Raw genomic sequence first — 17709 nt, 5'->3', positions numbered from 1 at the left:
TTGCGACGGAAGCGAAAAAGATGGGATTAGTGGTCAATGAGGGCAAGACCAAGTATATGCTGTCATCAAAAGACATTGAACAACGGCGTCTTGGAAAAAACGTCACTATGGACAGCTATAACTTCGAGGAGTAAAGGACTTTGTCTACCTAGGCACCGCTATAAACTACGACAATGACACCAGCGCTGAAATCAAACGAAGAATAACTCTTGCAAATCGCTGCTTCTTTGGACTTAGAAGGCGATTGAGAAGTAAAGTCCTTTCTCGAGCTTCGGGAGAAAAATTCGTCGGATGATTTTTGGTCCCGTACGTATAGATGGAGAATGGAGGAGAATACATAACGAAGAACTGTACGGGCTGTTTTGACCTAGTTAGCAGAATTAAAGTCCAACGGCTTGGATGGCTGGGTCATGTAGAGCTAATGGACATCAACGGTCCAGCCAGGAAGGTCTTCGAATCCAATCACGAGGACGGCGCAGTAGAGGAAGACCGCGATTCAGCTGGCGCACTCAGGTCGGTGAAGACCTCAACCAACTTGACGTAAGTAAGTAAGTCGTATTGGAAGTGATCATAATCCACAAGCGGTTTTTGAGACGTGCGTCGTCGTCACCGTGGTCCTTACATTTTTAAAATAATGTAGCAAATCCTTCTCTTTATAATAAGGCTACATTCCCGCCAACGCCATAACATTAAATAAAACGGATTTTGTTTCTTCTTGAAAACCACACGTCTAGAAAAACTCCCTTTCTATCAAGCTCAAGTCAAAAACTTTTTTAAAGTTGGTGTTTGGTGTGCCCTATGAGAAGAAGAAGTCATTGGTTTATATTTCTTCTAAAATGGAAACAGTTAAATAAAAAAAATAATTTAGGTTTCGGAACAATCCGTTGCGAACTAGGGCCTAGTGGCTTACAACTGTCAACCATTCCTGTGTGCGAGTATATTGGCCGAATCCGAATTGCTCATTTCAGAAAGCACTTTTAATGAGGAGAATTACCCTTCGAGAATTTGTCAATTTCTTGCAAGAAGCAGTACCAGCGAAAAAAGACTTTAGTGCGTTAGTGCGTAGGACCATCATGCTAGAGGCCTTTGGTTCAATCCCTGCCTGCCTAAATTTTTTTTCTCAGGTACTATTTTAGTTTATAAGTGCAATTGAAACTATTAAGCTATACAATAGTCATGGATAAAAGATGACCTGCTGTTAAATAAACTTGACTCAAAGGTACCAAAGCCTTATTTCTGAAATAACCCTTAGACAGTTTACCTTTTGATACCGTTTTTTACTATTTTTAACAATAATATGTGTGTACACTTTTATTATCCGACTCAACCAAAACTGTCAATTATATTATTATTATTCTTAAGTAACGTGTGCTGAGTTCATCAAGCTTCCAAAGCTCAGGTACTTTTATTTTTTTTTAAATGCCAAAAATTCAATTCAATATGGAGGATAGCGCGATCCTCCATATTGAATTGAATTTTTTAGTCAAAAAATTCCGTCATTCAGGTTCTCCTACAATTATTGAATTTGTAATGCACAGCTTATGTGCGGCAGACTATATGAGTATATACCGTTAAAAAGACTTACTCTACACGCGAAAAAGGAACGCCAACTGTTTTGGTATCTTATATCTACTTAGATACGAGTATATCCAAAAAACCGCTTTATACAAGCTTATTGCAAGCTGCTCGTATATATCTTGACGGTACAAATTCAATTCCATAGCTGCTAGCAAACAAGTAAGCCGAGGCCACGACGACGACGTCGATGGCGAAGAAAACGACGCGAGCGACGCCGCGGCGTTTGAAGTAAGCTTTTATTTTTCTTATAGATACTTTGGTTCTTTTTTGTTTTTTGGAATATTATACTAAACTTCTCAATGACATTACCAATTTAAGACTATCAATCCACACTGCTTCTATTACTATTTAGGGAAAATTAAAATCATATCACCAAATGAGAAAATATTTTTCTGGTTGCGTGCTGTACACAAAAGTAAAAAAGACTTCTGGAAATTTATGACTCAGGTTAACTTGCATTTTTATTTTTTGTACATAATTCTTCTCTTGTTTTTATTGCATTGCAAATTCAATTCAAATTCGTTGCGCCTGAGCTTGTGTCTGTCTGCTAAAAAGTCAGAGCTTGTGCTGTCTGCTGAGCAATGAAGCAAATGGATAAGTTAGTTTTTTGTCCGTTTTTGGGGGAAACAATGGCGCTTTAGTCAATTTAACTGCTGTTTTTGTTTCACGTTAAAGCGAGAGGGTGTAATCGTACCACAATGACATACCATTTATTCAATATACACAAAAAGCAAAGCAAACTTTAATTTAACCATTGCCGGATTGGACTTGTCAAAGCAATCTTGTGAAGCCAACATCGGTGAAGCACATTTGTATCGGATTTTCATGCACATTTGTAAGCTTCAGTCATTTTTCTGAAACACTTAGTGGGTCTATGGTTTGATATCTGTTCAATTACAAAATATTAAAGAAATTTTAATAGCAACGTTTTCTGTCAAACATCATAACATAAGGAATTTTATTAAAAATTATTTTAATTTAGTTAAATCTTTTATTGAATTTTAAATTTGACAATCTTCATTATGCCAAAACTGATAGATGCTCACTTACAGTATTACCATCAGTATTCGTTTTCATTACAAATTGATGATTGTGTCTAAATAAGATTTCACATATTCCTGCTAAGCTCAATTTCCTTAATTTGCTTGGGCCAAAATTTAAGAACTTTGTAAATTATAGGCCCCTTTTCTTAATAAATCCGTCATTGTATTATATTTTTCCTACATTTATTCCACACATGTTGTTGTTTGTATATAATTCAGTAGGAAAGAAACTTTCACTTGCAGGACATTTTTCAAGTAATTCTTACGTAAATACTTGACACATGGTCGAAATAGGAATGTGTTACATGATTTTATAAATAAAGTTTGCCATTTGAATGATTGAAAAGTTGATACGTATGGAAAAAGGGGAAAAAATGGAGTGAATGCAGTGGGATCGTTCATAGACATAACTTTTTTTTTTTCTTTAACGAAGCTTTGAGTTTGAAAAATATTAATATCAACAGAAAACGCAGTCAATAGAAGTAGGGGAGAGTGGGTACGAAAGTAACACGGGGCGGTTGTAACATTAAACTTTAAAAACACCCTGAGACTGTATACGTTCATTTTTAAATGTAGAAATCTTGACAATTCGGTCCTGAATGCACCCCCAAAAATCCAAACGTCAACGTTTAAAATGTGAAATTTGGGTCCTGGCGTAAATTTTTTGTGTGCGTTATTGTTCGTTGTATTTTTTTGAATAACATATTTTTTATAAAGTGGTAGCTGTGTTATTAGAGGTAATTTTTTTCTTTATTCAATGCTGTTAAAGTTTTTGTGATCGACCCATTAGTTTTTTTTTTATTTCATATTCAATATAAAAAAACTAGATGTGGACGCTTGTAACATTTTTTGAGTGGACGTTTGTAACATGTCACAAACGTCCACCCAAAAAATACCAATGGGAAAGTTCTTGTTTTGATCTTCAATGAAAATTGTAGGAACTTTCAATTAATAATTTTTAACGATTGCCATTTCGGTAGTATAAAATGCCACGACAAAGAACAAGAAAAACCTCTCGAGGCATGATTTCCAAAAGTATTATGATAGAAGCAGCAGAAGAAATCCTAAAAAATTGCAAATCAATTCGAAGTGTTTCAAAGGCTTATAATATCTGCCACGTTACTTTAAGTCGTTTTGTTCGAAAAACTCAATTTTCTCGCGATTCCCCTGAAAACGCTATTTACCCAGTTATAGGATACAGGCCCCACAATAGAGTTTTTACAGATCATTACGAAGTATGTATTTATAAAATAAAAAAAACATCGAATTGTTTTCATGTTTTTATTCTATTGAAGGGAAAATTGGAAGCATACATAAATCATTGTGCCGATTTATACTATGGAGTTACGACCAAGTGTGTTCGAAAATTAGCATATTAGGTGGCAAGCTATTATAAGCTACAAATGCCAGCTAACTGGAATTTAAACCAAATGGCAGGTGAAGAATGGCTCAAATCTTTTCTTAAACGGAATAAGACTCTTGCCATTCGAAAACCTGAACCAAGCACGATCAATGAACTTCAACAAGCCTAATGTGGCTAAGTTTTTCAATAACTTCCTAGATGTAATGGGTCGTTTCAAATTTCAGCCACACGATATATTTAATATCGATGAAACCGGACTTAAAACTGTCCATAAACCATCAAATGTTATTGCAAAAAAAGGCAAGAAGCAAGTCGGAGCCATTGCATCCGCCGAGCGAGGAACGCTAGTAACAATGTGCCTTGCTGTTAATGCTATAGGCAATGCTGTTCCATCGGCAGCATTGGAGCAGCTAACAAATCAGGATGGATGCAGTCGGAGTTCATAAACTTCATACAACACCTCGTCAAACATACTAATGCCTCCAAAAGCAATCGAAAATTGGTCCTTCTTGACAATCATCAGTCACATCTTTCTCTTCCAGTTATTAACTGCTGCAAGGAAAATGGCATTGTGCTGTTGACATTTCCACCTCACTGCTCTCACAAACTCCAACCATTAGACCGATCTGTTTTTGGACCAATGAAAACATATTACAATCAGGCTTGTGGAAATTGGATGAGATCTAATGCAGGTAACATTGAAAAGTAAAAGCATTAGCTTTATGGTTCTGGCTTATAAAGCTGTATCATATTTTCCGGCAATCGAATTAAAATATACGATATACCCGAGCTGGCAAAGAAAGCACTGGAAAAGGCAGCAACACCCACAAACATCGTGTCAGGCTTCAGGGTATCCGAAATTTGGCCATATAATCCGGATATTTTCGGGGATGATGAGTTTTCCCCTTGCGATGTTACTGATAGACCAAATCCGTATGACGTCGCAAACCAGTCATTGCCTTCAACATCTTCTCAAGCTGCTATTATTCCAGAAACCAATTTGAATTTGAATTTATCATGTCCTGATATTATAACTCAGACTGCATCGGGAAACATTTTTTTTCCCGAAATCGTTGTTCCGTATCCAAAATCGAAACTTGCAGCAGTTCCTGCACGAGGTGGAAGAAAAAGGGGACGGACGTTAGAAGAAGAAGCTAAGAAAAAACTAAGCAACAAATCCAAGCCAAATCAGATTAAGAAGCCGAAAATAATTCGAACATCAAATCGTAAGAATTCATTTGATGCAATAAGTTCTAGTGAAGAAGAAGATTCCATGTGTTTTTATTGTCTTGGAAAATTTTCTGAATCCATTCCCAAAGAACAGTGGGTCCAATGTACTTCCTGCAAAATGTGGGTTCACACTAGGTGAGTGGGAGATAAATCAAAACAGCTCTTTTTCCAATGCCGAAACTGCGAGTCAGATACAGAATATGTAGTAATTTATGTTGAACGTCTTAATTATTAACTTCCCATAGGAAGTTATTGTAATGGGTCCGATTTGTCAAATTGAAAATTTTGACATTTCTCGACGTTTCAAGGTCCCTAGAGTCGAAATAAAAGATTTTTAGAAAGATGTCTGTGCGTGCGTGTGTACGTACGTTCGTACGTCCGTACGTCCGTACGTTCGTACGTCCGTACGTCCGTACGTCCGTACGTCTGTACGTCCGTACGTCCGTACGTTCGCGACGTTTTTTTCGTCGTCCATAGCTCAAGAACCAGAAGAGATATCGACTTCAAATAAATTTTGTTATACAGATAATAAGGCAGAAAGATGCAGAAAGGGCTCTCAAGAAAATTGCGTGGGTGGTTTTTTTACCATAGCAGTTTAAAAAAAAGGTGAAAATTTTGGTTAACCCTTAATATCTTACTAACCAAAAACGCTAGAGACTTGAATTTAATTTTATATAATAGACTGTAACGTGATCTCAAAGAATTATATTTTTTGAAAAAAATCTATTTAACGGTTTTTTTAATAAATCAAAAAAACTGAAAAAAAAAATTTGTCACCTCCTAAATTTAACGACTAACATATGATTTCATCTCCAAAACAATTTTGAGCAACGGAGAATAATGTTTTAAAAATGTGATAAAATTTTGAGAAAAATCGAATTGACAGTTTTTTTTATAAAAAATAAAAATCTAAAAAAAACATTACTCAAAGTTCGTAAAAATTAAATATCGATTCAAATATCTTCTCAAAAACTTGAAATTTAGGCTTCAAGCTTATTTAATCTTATAAGAAATATTGTTTTCAACATTCAGTAAAATTTTGAGAAAAATCGAATTGACAGTTTTTTTACAAAAAATAAAAACCTAAAAAAAATTAATAAAAGTTGGTAAAAATTGATTTTCGACTCAAATTTCTTTTCAAAATTTTGAGATATTGGCTTTAATTTACTTTTATCTTTCAAAAAATATTGTTGTCAACATTCAGTTAAATTTTGAACAAAAACGAATTGACAGTTTTTTTTATAAAAAATTAAAAACCGAACAAAAATTAACAAAAGTTGGTAAAAATTGAATATGGATTCAAATATCTTTTCAAAAACTTGAAAGTTAGACTTTAAACTTATTTTATCTTATAAAAAATATTGTTTTAAGCATTCTGAAAGATGTTGAGAAAAATCGATTTGACAGATTTTGTACAAAAAATAAAAACCTTAAAAAAAATGTATAAAAGTTGGTAAAAATTGATTTTCGACTCAAACATCTTTTCAAAAATTGTAGATAGTGGCTTTTAATTACTTTTATCTTTCAAAAAATATTGTTGTTAACATTTAGTAAAATTTTTAAAAAAATTTAATTTATAGTTTTTGTACAAAAAGTTAAATACCTAAAAAAAATTAACAAAAGTTGGTAAAAATTGATTTTCGACTCAAATATCTTTTCAAATCTATAAAATATTGGCTTCAAACTAATTTTATCTTATAGAAAATATTGTTTTCAACATTCGATAGAATTTTGAAGAAAAGCGAATTGACGGTTTTTTTACAAAAAATAAAACTCTAAAAAAAACAATACTAAAACTTGGTAAACATTTACTTTCGACTCAAATAGCTTTTCAAAAATTCAAAATATTGGCTTCAAACTTATTTTATTTTACAAAAAATATTGTTTTCAATATTCAGTGATTTTTATATAAAAACCCAACAGTCCGTTTTTTCATAAAAAATAAAATCTATACAAATTTGGTAAAATCGATACTAGTACATATAGACAAACTTTTAATCAAGACAAATCGACAGACGGGATGGGAAGTTATCAGTGTGGGTCGCATCCCAGCCTCTTTTTTTTTTTATTTTATTTTGAAAATCGAAGATTGTTTATGTTTTTTTTAAAGGAGAATCATTATTTGTGTTCGTTAATTTTTTTTCTTTGTTTGTTTGTTTATTTTTTGATTTTTTTTTGCCTACTACGATTAATAAATCTGTGATTGAACTTAGTTTTACGTATCTCAAGACTGATATACCATAAATAAATCTGAAGTAAAACCGAGTTTCTCTTTTATTTCATTGAATTTATGTGGTGTTACAACCGTCCTCTCATCTTGTTACAATCGGTACGACATAAAGGAGGGTTGTAACATTTGACTTTCATCTCTTTTTTCCAGCATTCACTCGGGGAAAAGATAAAGTTGGATGGCAAATTATTATTTTATGGTAGCCAAATGTCGACTTATTAATATATACATATGTTGTCTTATTTTGTTATGTCTTTTGGTTTAAAAGTTATTGTACAAAATGTACAAATTGTTTCTTTCGTACCCACTCTCCCCTACATAATGTCTAACCACTTGATTCATTAAGAGAGCAGACTAAGCCCAAAAATCTATTATAGATTGTTGTTGATACAATTTTAAGCACTGCAGCTTTAGAAACGTTTTGTCTAAAATTTCATTTTAGTTGAGGGATTTCCATTTAGAGGTTTGATATTGCGTTTTCCACAATAATTTCGGGATAATCCAAGCTTCAAAGAGGCCTCATCATCGAATTTGTCAGAATAATTTGAAATAAAATTGTAAAAAATTATGCGTTTATGAGCATTTGATCGTATTAACGACTTAGAGTGTCAGAAAGCGTGACTCTAGCTTTTGTAAAACGAAATTTAACTCAAGCTTTGAGCTTTGACTGAATTATTGTATTAGTTTTAAATTTTGGACATTTAATGTAGTTAATTTATTTTTTGAAAGAAGAGATTGATGTGGGTGATTTGGATAAATTTCATGACCTCATAGACTTTTCTTTCAATTATATATAACTGAATGGAATACATAAATCCCCAACAAATTATTAATCTTACTCTACGGACATACCCTCAATATCAAACGTCAAAATTTCATCTGCAGTAGGATCCTACTTATAATTTTATCTGCAATGAAGAGTTTGTATTTGAAATACGTATGTTTTTGCCCAAAAAATGCAGCAAATATTGAATATTTGTATAAACAAAAAACTTTCAATTGTATTGTCCGTCGTTATTAAAAAACAAAAATAATTGTAATGAAGCTATACAATTTTTAATGAAATTGGGTTATTATTTGTGCTATTTTTTTTTTCGGCTCCAAAACTGGGCTATAAAATGTTTTTGAATTGGGCTATAGAGCTAGCTTAGGACATGGCAACCCTAATAAGTATATCTATCAAGTTAATGTCGCCATCATCGTAGTGTTTTTATATTTTTATATTTAATGTTTCCTTTTATTTTTATTGCTATAGGTTGTTCCTATAACATATGTAAGTAAGGTAGGTCCATACATATGTACGTACGTTGTCTTTGCCTAGCGTGTATATTGGCCATTTTGAGAGTGTTCCTTGCACAATGTGTGTCTCCTTGGTATGCATAGCGTAAGCAAAGCAAAACAAAGACTATATTGAATGACCGGCTCGCAACGCGACTGACTTCGCAGTTTTTACAACCAAAGATGATGGATTTTATCTAGATAAATGTTGCCAATACGCAAAGCCTAGCGTGGAACTTTGTGGTGCAGTATGTTTTGTTTTTGTGTTTTTATGTTTTTGTAAATTTAGTTCAGCTCTCGCACTTTGAATGTGAAATACCAAAATTTGCATTAGCAAAATGTCGATATTGGAATTGATTGGTTACGGTTTGGAATATATACAAACATATAGAGAATGGCTTTGTAAAAAGTAGCTATCGGCAAAACAGAACTCAATACTTAGATATGGCGTGAACAGATTGCGTTCTATGATTTCAAAAAACAAAACAAAAATTACGTACGTACCTACATCGTTGTGGAACAAAAACACATTTTTACAATCCTCTTATAAGAACGATTTCTTGATTGTACGTTTTTGTGACTTTATCAATTGAAGGAATCAGGAGTGGAAATCAAATTGGTACGTTGACGATGATTGGAGGATTTGCATATATTGAAAAAGGAGTAATCTTATTTGTAGAACTGAATTAAGACAAAGAAATTGCTTTATAAGTTTGACTATTCGAATGTGTATATAATATTTTTATATTTTCTTAAATCTGTGGTTTTTAAATTCAACAATTTCGACTTTGAATTTTATTTCAAATAGATTGATTTGATTGTCACGTAAATCTTATATCATAATTTATTTGCGGTTGCACACAATTCCATCTGATTAGAAATTGATGAACTTAAAAATATAATTGAAACATTTCAGTGTTATGAATATTAGGTGCGTTTTTGTTGGCAAAAAATATGCGTAGTGAAGTATGTTTTAGCACGTATTCTTCACTGCCGATAAAATTAGAAGAAGGATCCAACTGGGAAAATTTTGACGTTTGCTAAAGGTTCGAGTACGAATGTTAGCAAAGGGTTTTTTCAATTGGCGTGGGTAGATTTTGGCGCTCCTTTGTGGCCATTTTGTTTTGGTGACATCTGTCAAATTTTTTGTTTATTATTTACTTGTTTATGCCAAATTATCATGGCAAGTTCCACAATTCAACAGAACGTTCAAATGATAAAACTTTATTATCAAAATTAGTCTTTGTTCACGCAAAATTGCGCCCATTTTACAAAAGACGTGGTGGCCCTTCACAGTCGACTCTTCAACGACGAGCGGTTCAGTAAACAATTGGCCAACACCCGTACGTTTAAGGAACGCGAGATAGGTACAAGATCCAGCTGATCCAGGAGCTCAAAGTTCATGACCATAGACAACGCCGTTTGTTCGCTGACTAAACTTCGAATCGTTTCAAAGAGGACCCCAAATTTGTCTGAAAAATCATCTTTAGCGACGATGCGAATTTTTGGATTAATGGCTGTGTTAACAATCAAAATTGACGTATATGGTGATATTGACGAACATGCGCGTTTGTTAATACCTCACACAGCTTGCTTTATTCCATTTCAACATCTATACCCTTATTAAAAAAACCCTTTACAATTGATAAGTTTTTTGTTTTTTTTTTTTTGCGAAAGTATGTTCGTAGAGTATGATAAGTGGTTTGTTGTTTTGCATTTCTATTTTTGTTTGCTGCTTTTTTTTAAATTTCATGTTTTATCTGCAACAAAACTAATGTGAAACAAAAATGCGACACAATTAAAAACGTTGTTGACTGCATTTTTACAAGAAATACGCTGCATTATGTAACGTATTGGTGTTATAGAAAGCTGCATAACATCTTCTAAGTAAACCCGTTTTTAAGCAGAAACATAAGGTACTTGGTTGCCTAACTTTAGTAACCAATGGTTTCATGAGTGTTCGCACACTAGCGCGAAAAAATTGCATGTTTTCAATTTTTTTATATTTATGAAAATGCGGTTCAAATCTTCCCTTCATACCTTATGGAAAACTTAAAACTATCAGGGCCGTCTTTACACTTTTGGGGGCCCTGGGCACTGTTCGAAAATGAGGCCCCTTTATGATTATATACATATGTTATGTTATGTTGTATAGGTAAACAGAAAAAATTACATAGCTTTGAATTGATATTTATTCTTTTTGTTTTTGAAATAAATATTTTTTTTTTCATTGATTAAAAAGATAATTAGTATTAGCATTTAAAACATAAACATAAACAAAGTAAAAATAAAACAAAAAATAAATATTTCATATAAAAATTCAAAATAAAATAAACAAAATTTAATGAAGGGGTCTTTTTTCATTTTCGTGTCGACTAATTTTCAAGTAGTCTTTTAAATACGGGCATTCAGCATGTAGTTCATCCCATTCATATCTCTGGTGTAAAATTTAGCAAAAGATTTGCAGTTTTGTTTTAAGTCTTCTGAATTCAGATTTTTTAATCGAAAAAAAAGTCAAAACGTTGGCCAATCTTCGTATACGAACCTAGTTGCTGTTTAAAATGAACGCTTAGTGTGTCGACAATTTGAAGAAGGGTTTCAATTTTAAATCTTTCTTTCCCAGTCAAAATTACTGAGGGTCCAGGGCCGTCTAAAAAAGTATGGCGTGAGCTTCTGCACCTCATCCTTTCAGAAAGGTCCTTATATTCGGAATCCGGGGTTTTTGTCTGGCTGATGAATCAAAGTTATCGAAATTGTCCCTGAGTCCAATTATAAATTCATCTATTTTGGTTAGGAAGTTAATTACTTGTTTTATTAATTTTTTGCAATACAGAGTTCCAAAGTTGTGTAAGTACGGTAAATTCAAGTTTGGACATTTTTTTGCAAAGACTAAATGCTTACTCTCTGGCCTCTCGGGCCAGTCCTAAATCGTTCTCTATAGACATCAAAGCTTCTTCAATTTCTTGATGACATTTATATAATTTAGTGCATCAGCTCGCGCCAACCATCTTGTTTGAGAAAGACTTTTTAAAACTTTTTTTGGACCTAAATGAGCAGTCAACACACTCCATCGATGAGAAGATACCGAAAAGAAGTTATACAATTTTTGAACAATGTCAAAGAATTTGGTTGCTTCTTAGACATACCCAGTGGCACCTAGCGGCATGCACTACCATGTTTAATGAGTGCCCTGCATATGGTACAAAAGTGGCAAATTTACATTTTTCTTTTATTATTACCTGCAGACCAGAAAGCCTTCCTGAAATATTTGCCGCGTTGTCGTAGGCTTGGCCTCTGAAATCTGTTATCAACCTGTTATCAAAATGTCATGATCCTCTAAAAACTTCAGTATGGTTTTCGCTAAATAATCAGATCTATGTCCGTTAATTGGAATAAAGTCCAAAAACCTTTCAACAGGCTCGTTTTACGTAGCGAATAATAAATATTAGTTGACCAATATGAGACTATTAACGCTAATTAAAAATATTTTGCCATTTTGACATCTTTTACAAAAATTTTCAAAACCTGTCTTCCCATGAGATGAATAATTTCATTACAGATATTTGCTGAAAAAACGCATGACCACTTATTGGATTTCCAAATTTGCTTTAATGATCTGCGAGAAACCGGTCAAACTCGCTAAGCAACTCAATGCAATTCCCGTTATTGGGAGATCCGAGGATCTCATTGTCACCACGAAATGGAAGTCCTCTCGAAGCTAAAAACTTTACAATAGCTACAATCCGAGTTGTTGCAGTTTCATGATTAGGGCACTGCCCCTGGCTTTTTGATTCATCTCCGGAATTTTCAGAAAATGTGGAGGAGAAATGTTTTCAACTTGGGAAGAAGCATGCAGCTCGCCTTTTTAAATAAAAATAAATGTATACATATTTCTGAAGAAACTAACTTATGAAATAAAAATGTGTGCTTGAACATTTTAAATTTCTTTTTACGAATGAAGTTTGGACATTAGGCATCAAAGCGCATTGAAATTTCTGGATTAATGTATTGATTATTAATTACTTGCAGACGTTTCTCCTGCAATTGAAGTGAAATACGATGTCAGTTTTGGTAATTTTTCAATTAATTCTTTCTGTTGTTTAGATTTCTTCCTTTTCTCGGATCCACATATGTACATATAATTTCCAAGGGAATGTGATTTAAATTGTTCGGCAAAGGTTGTTGTTCAGCAAGGAAAGTACGAATTCTGATCATTCATTATGCATCTAAAATTGTATCGAAATATTTTTTTTCTTGAAAATAGACCAATAGAGGTTAAGTAATGTTTCAGCAATGTGGTGCCCCTTGTGATTGCGGGGCCCTGGGCCTGGGCCCAGTGGTAAAGAGGGGTCCGAAAACTATCATAGCATAACTTTTAAAACTAATGACGAACGACCTTGTACTAGTTTATGATAGACGTTTTAATCAAATAAAATGGCAGATGAAAGATTATTGCATATATGTTATAAATTTCACTTGTGAAGAATTGACATATATTCCAAGAGTAATTCTTGTCATGAAAAGTGTTCTATTAAATTAGCCGTTCGGATTTGCAATAAAAACTGTAGGTCCCCTTCATTTCTGAAATGACTCGCATACAGGAATGGTTCTCTATGGACTGTTGCTCCTTCATATGTAAATTTATGAAGATGTCTTTTTTTCTGAAAAGAATTCATGATGACTTTAAAAACCTACAATCTCTTATTTCGATATGCCGTTTTAAAATATTCAGGTTGTTTTTAATGGAAAATTATAATATACAAAACATTTAACAAAAGTTGGTAAAAGCTGATGTTGGATTCGAATATGTATTTCGAGAATTGATGACTTCAGCAATTTTTAATTCTATGCAAAATTTGGTTTTAACCTAAGATAATGTTCTTAGAATAATCCAATCGTTATTTTGTTTTATAAGACATATGTATATTTAGAATGTTCAAAAATGCGGCTTAAATTCATAAAAATCGGGTTTTGATTCAAGTTCTGAGTCAATATCTTTTTGTGAGAACATTAAGAATATATAGATTCAAAATTTTCTCACACAACATTTTGTTATTAATAATATTTTGTTAAAGTTTTAGAAAAATGGATAGACGGACACGGATGGGAAAACCATCTCTTAAAGAAAAATGTAAATTCAAGATTTGAATTCCTTAAAAAGTATCATTTTGTTTGTGCAACAGAAAAACAAAACGAAATCTTGTCGGCTAGTTTAAGTGTTTAATGATTGAAAAAAGTATCACTAATTGGTTTCAAAAATATACTATAATCGATTGCTGTCCTCATAAATGTGTAGATAAATACGACTACACAAGTTCTAATGTCAAAAACTTCAATATAAAATTTAATAGTTCAATTTTTCTTTCTTCAATTCTTTAGTTTCAGCTTTTATGGTACTTTAATAGTTTAAACTGCAGAAACAGCAGTAGCAACAACTACAGACAGTAAAAACAAATGGCCTCTAAAACAACTTTTCAGACGCCAAGACTTAAAAAACTAAATATCTATGCTCACGAAGTAAATACAAAACAAAAAACTTAATAATAATTATAATGAAAAAAAATATGTATCTTGCCTTGTATTACATCGTTTTCCAGTTTTCGTTGTAATCCGCAAGTAACTTTCATGGGTTTGCAACTTGTATCTCCGTTGTCCCTGTCGTTGTTGCTGCAGTAGCAATAAATTCCCTCTTGCAATAGAATGTCAAATTGAACGTCACACGTCGGTCGATTCGGAGAGGACGACAAACGCGACGACGACAACGACGGAGTTGGTGTGGCAAAAGCAACAAATCTATAGCAATATTTTAAAATAAGAAAACTAATATTTTGCACCGCACAATTCATAAAAATGTTATTAAGTTGGTTGCAGTTGGTTTCGCAATTATTTTTGTAGTTGTCACCGTCTCTCGTCCGTCACGTCGTTATTGTTACCATCGATCAAAGTATAATTAAATATTTACTTTGCACAATTATTATAAAGTGCACAACATTTTAGCAAAAACTAAATAGGTAATAAATAAAATACATAAATTGTCCCCTTGTCCTCTGCAACTTTGGATGAACGTTGATATGTCGCGCGATAATTCGTTAAGTTTTGCCACTTATAAAAGAAGCATAAGAACATACATGCATTCCTTTATGTTTTCTTCTACTTCTTCTTCTTCAATTCCTTCAATTTTTTTCTTTTCTTTTTATTTTGTTTTCAATAATAATTGCATTATGGAATGCAGCAACACTATTACAACAAACAACAACAAAACAACGAACAAAATGACAAAATATACACTGATCACTTTTTTATTTTTCTCTCGAAAAAGATAATCGAACACGGTACGAATACAAGAAGGTGTGTGTACGAGTCCGATAATGTGGCAGCTCGAATATGGGTACCTTACCTATAAGGCTGTTTATAGCAGCACAGAGGTACCTCTACCCTAACCTATAATATTTCGTTCTGCTCTGATCGGCTTCTTTTCTTTTTTCTGTAAATGGAACCTGGCAACACTTTACATGATTTTACACTCTCATTAGACCAACAGCAACATTCTTTGATATTTTATCCACTTCTTTGCAATGGTATTCCTCGTCGCGCACTATCACCAACACCAACACAACTTTTGTACTTCTCTCTTGGTCTTATTCACTTATGATAAACTTTTTAATGGCTTCCTGATCATGGAAATATATTTTTTCATTTTTTTTTTCAAATATAATATTCAACGAAACACTTGCGAAATTTTCTGCAAGTCATTGCATTTGCACTCTGCGTTAAACTAAAAAGATCAGGCCTTAGATGGGTTTCATGCGGTACACCAACATTAATTATTATTTTTGCAATAAGAAACTTTCTACACTTTTAAAATTATTGAACTCAATTTGAAAATTAAATGAAAAACGACGACGTAAGAAATAGGTGGGAGGATATTATAAGATGTAAAGGTAGGCAGCAACGGGCTAAAACGAGGCAACACAAAAATGCGAAATTGCGTAAGTCAACCGTTTGTCCGCCTGTCACACAAAAGTAGGTAAAAGATAAAGTATTTGATATTTTGTTTTTATTAAAGGTGTGATATTTAATCTTTTACAAAAACCGCTAGGATTTCTCTACGAAGACGAATCAATAATAATAAAAGAGACCAACAATGACAACACACTCACGAAATAGTAACAACAAGTTCGGGGAATATATTGTTGCTTTATTTTTTCTTTAAATTCTTCTTTTCAGGTCTTCAGGTGAGATCGAGATGTGCAAACAACGAAGCAGCAGAAAAAGGAGATGTAATGAAATTCCTTAAGAATGTTAAAAGAGTGTTGGTGGTAAGGTGCATAGGTATACTATTCGTATTCGTATCTCTATCTTTACCATAAAATATATCAAGAAACAAAACCACAAGATTATATATTAAAGTTGAAAAGTACGCACACTATGTTGACGATCGGTCGGTTGGTTATTATGCCTCTGGCAACATAGTTAAGTCGAGGAGAAGGTGAGGAAAGGAAAAAAGAGTGAAACTGAAATGTTTCTTTGACGCTCTTTAGTCTTCAGCAAAGACGACGACGCGACGAAAATATAAACCCACACCAAAAACAAGATTTCTTAGACAACAAAATACCACCACGACCACGAACGCGAACGATCGGCAATAATTTTTTTTAAATTATAAATCGAACATTGAAGAACTACGCAGAGCGACAGGTAAGCCGAAACTGACAGTTAGGTGAGATCGTGAAAGAAGGTTTACCTGTGAAAAACACACCTGAGTTTTTTGGTTTATCATTGCCAGGTATGTACAATGTACAGGTAAGGGACAGATACTTTATCCATCGGAGTGGTGAGTTGTTGTGGCAAGAGGTAAGATCTCTTGAATGAAATTAAATAACTTCCTTTTCACGCTTCAAAAACTTTATTTACTTCATTACGGTGAAAACTAACACTAAATTAACAAACAAAACTTAAAATTTAATTATATAGATACGTTAAACATCACTGATGAAAACATTAAACTTTAAGCTAAGAATTTAAATAATGCGAGACAAATTTGGTTTGAAACAATCGGATTCGCTAATTTGATCAACAGAATTAAAAAAAAAAAATATTTTCAGTACTTTAACAGATGATTAATTGGACGTTTTAAACTAAAGTTTGATCGGCTTAAATGTTTTTGAATCGGTACTCGATTTAGGTTAAACATAAAGTGCAAATGATACAAAACTGACGAAGATAAAATAGATCCGCTCAGAACTCCAACAAAAAATAAAAGTTTTAAATACTTTTGGTGATTAGTTAGCCTATCAAATTACGGAGGCAAAGCTACTCCATGTAGGTTAGGTTAGGTTATAGTGGCTGTCCAAGATGGAAACGGACACACTTAGGCCAGTTTAACGGCCCATTGTGATACCACATGAATCTTGAGGCTTCCTCCTAAGCTCAATGGAACCAGTTAGAGTCCCTTACGAAACTTGAGAGGCTGATTATACTGATATGATTTAGATCGTTTAGATCGTTAAAGAAGAATTCCCCTAGGTAATTCTTGCGTTTTCGAGCTAGAGCAGGGCATGTGCAGAGAAGATAAAGAACCGTTTCTTCCTCTTCCTCGTCCATACAGCTTCTGCAAAAGTCATTTGAGAATACGCCTAGTCTCGTGGCGTGCTTTCCTATTAGACAGTGTCCGGTTATGACACCTATTATCGAGCTTATATGCGATCTGCTTAGAGAGAGCAAGCACCTTGAACGTTTTAAATCCAGTGTTGGCCAGATGTTTTTTGTGGCTTGACACGTGGTGCTGTTGGTCCACCTGGTGCCTGCCCTTCTCGCAGCGTCTTGCATTAGTAGCAGTTTACAAGTAGCGATTGGTATGCCAGTACTTACCAAACGTGGTAGGATGGGCTGTACTGTACCGTTCCTGGCGAGTTCATCTGCCTTACAGTTACCTGGAATGTCTCTATGGCCCGGCACCCAGAAAAGGTGAATATTAAACTGTTGCG

At 33.5% G+C, this 17709-nt stretch overlaps 1 protein-coding gene across 2 annotated transcripts in view; it reads right to left on the bottom strand.

The window, feature by feature from the left end:
* LOC129954133 (F-box/LRR-repeat protein 7) overlaps positions 1 to 16419 on the bottom strand; it is a 69741-nt gene extending 53322 nt beyond the window's left edge. Inside the window, exons 1-2 of one of the 2 annotated variants that reach the window (XM_056067833.1) lie at positions 14398 to 16419; positions 14298 to 14365 (exon numbers count right to left, since the gene is read on the bottom strand). The gene's annotated coding sequence lies outside the window, so the exon portion shown is untranslated. Of the gene's footprint in view, positions 1 to 14297 lie in introns of both variants that reach the window. The other variant, XM_056067832.1, reaches the window with a different exon arrangement.
* Between the last annotated feature and the right edge of the window lie 1290 nt (positions 16420 to 17709).

Source organism: Eupeodes corollae, chromosome 1, assembly GCF_945859685.1.
Source record: "Eupeodes corollae chromosome 1, idEupCoro1.1, whole genome shotgun sequence".
Classification (NCBI taxonomy): domain Eukaryota; kingdom Metazoa; phylum Arthropoda; class Insecta; order Diptera; family Syrphidae; genus Eupeodes; species Eupeodes corollae.
This window is presented reverse-complemented; position numbering and strand designations above follow the sequence as displayed.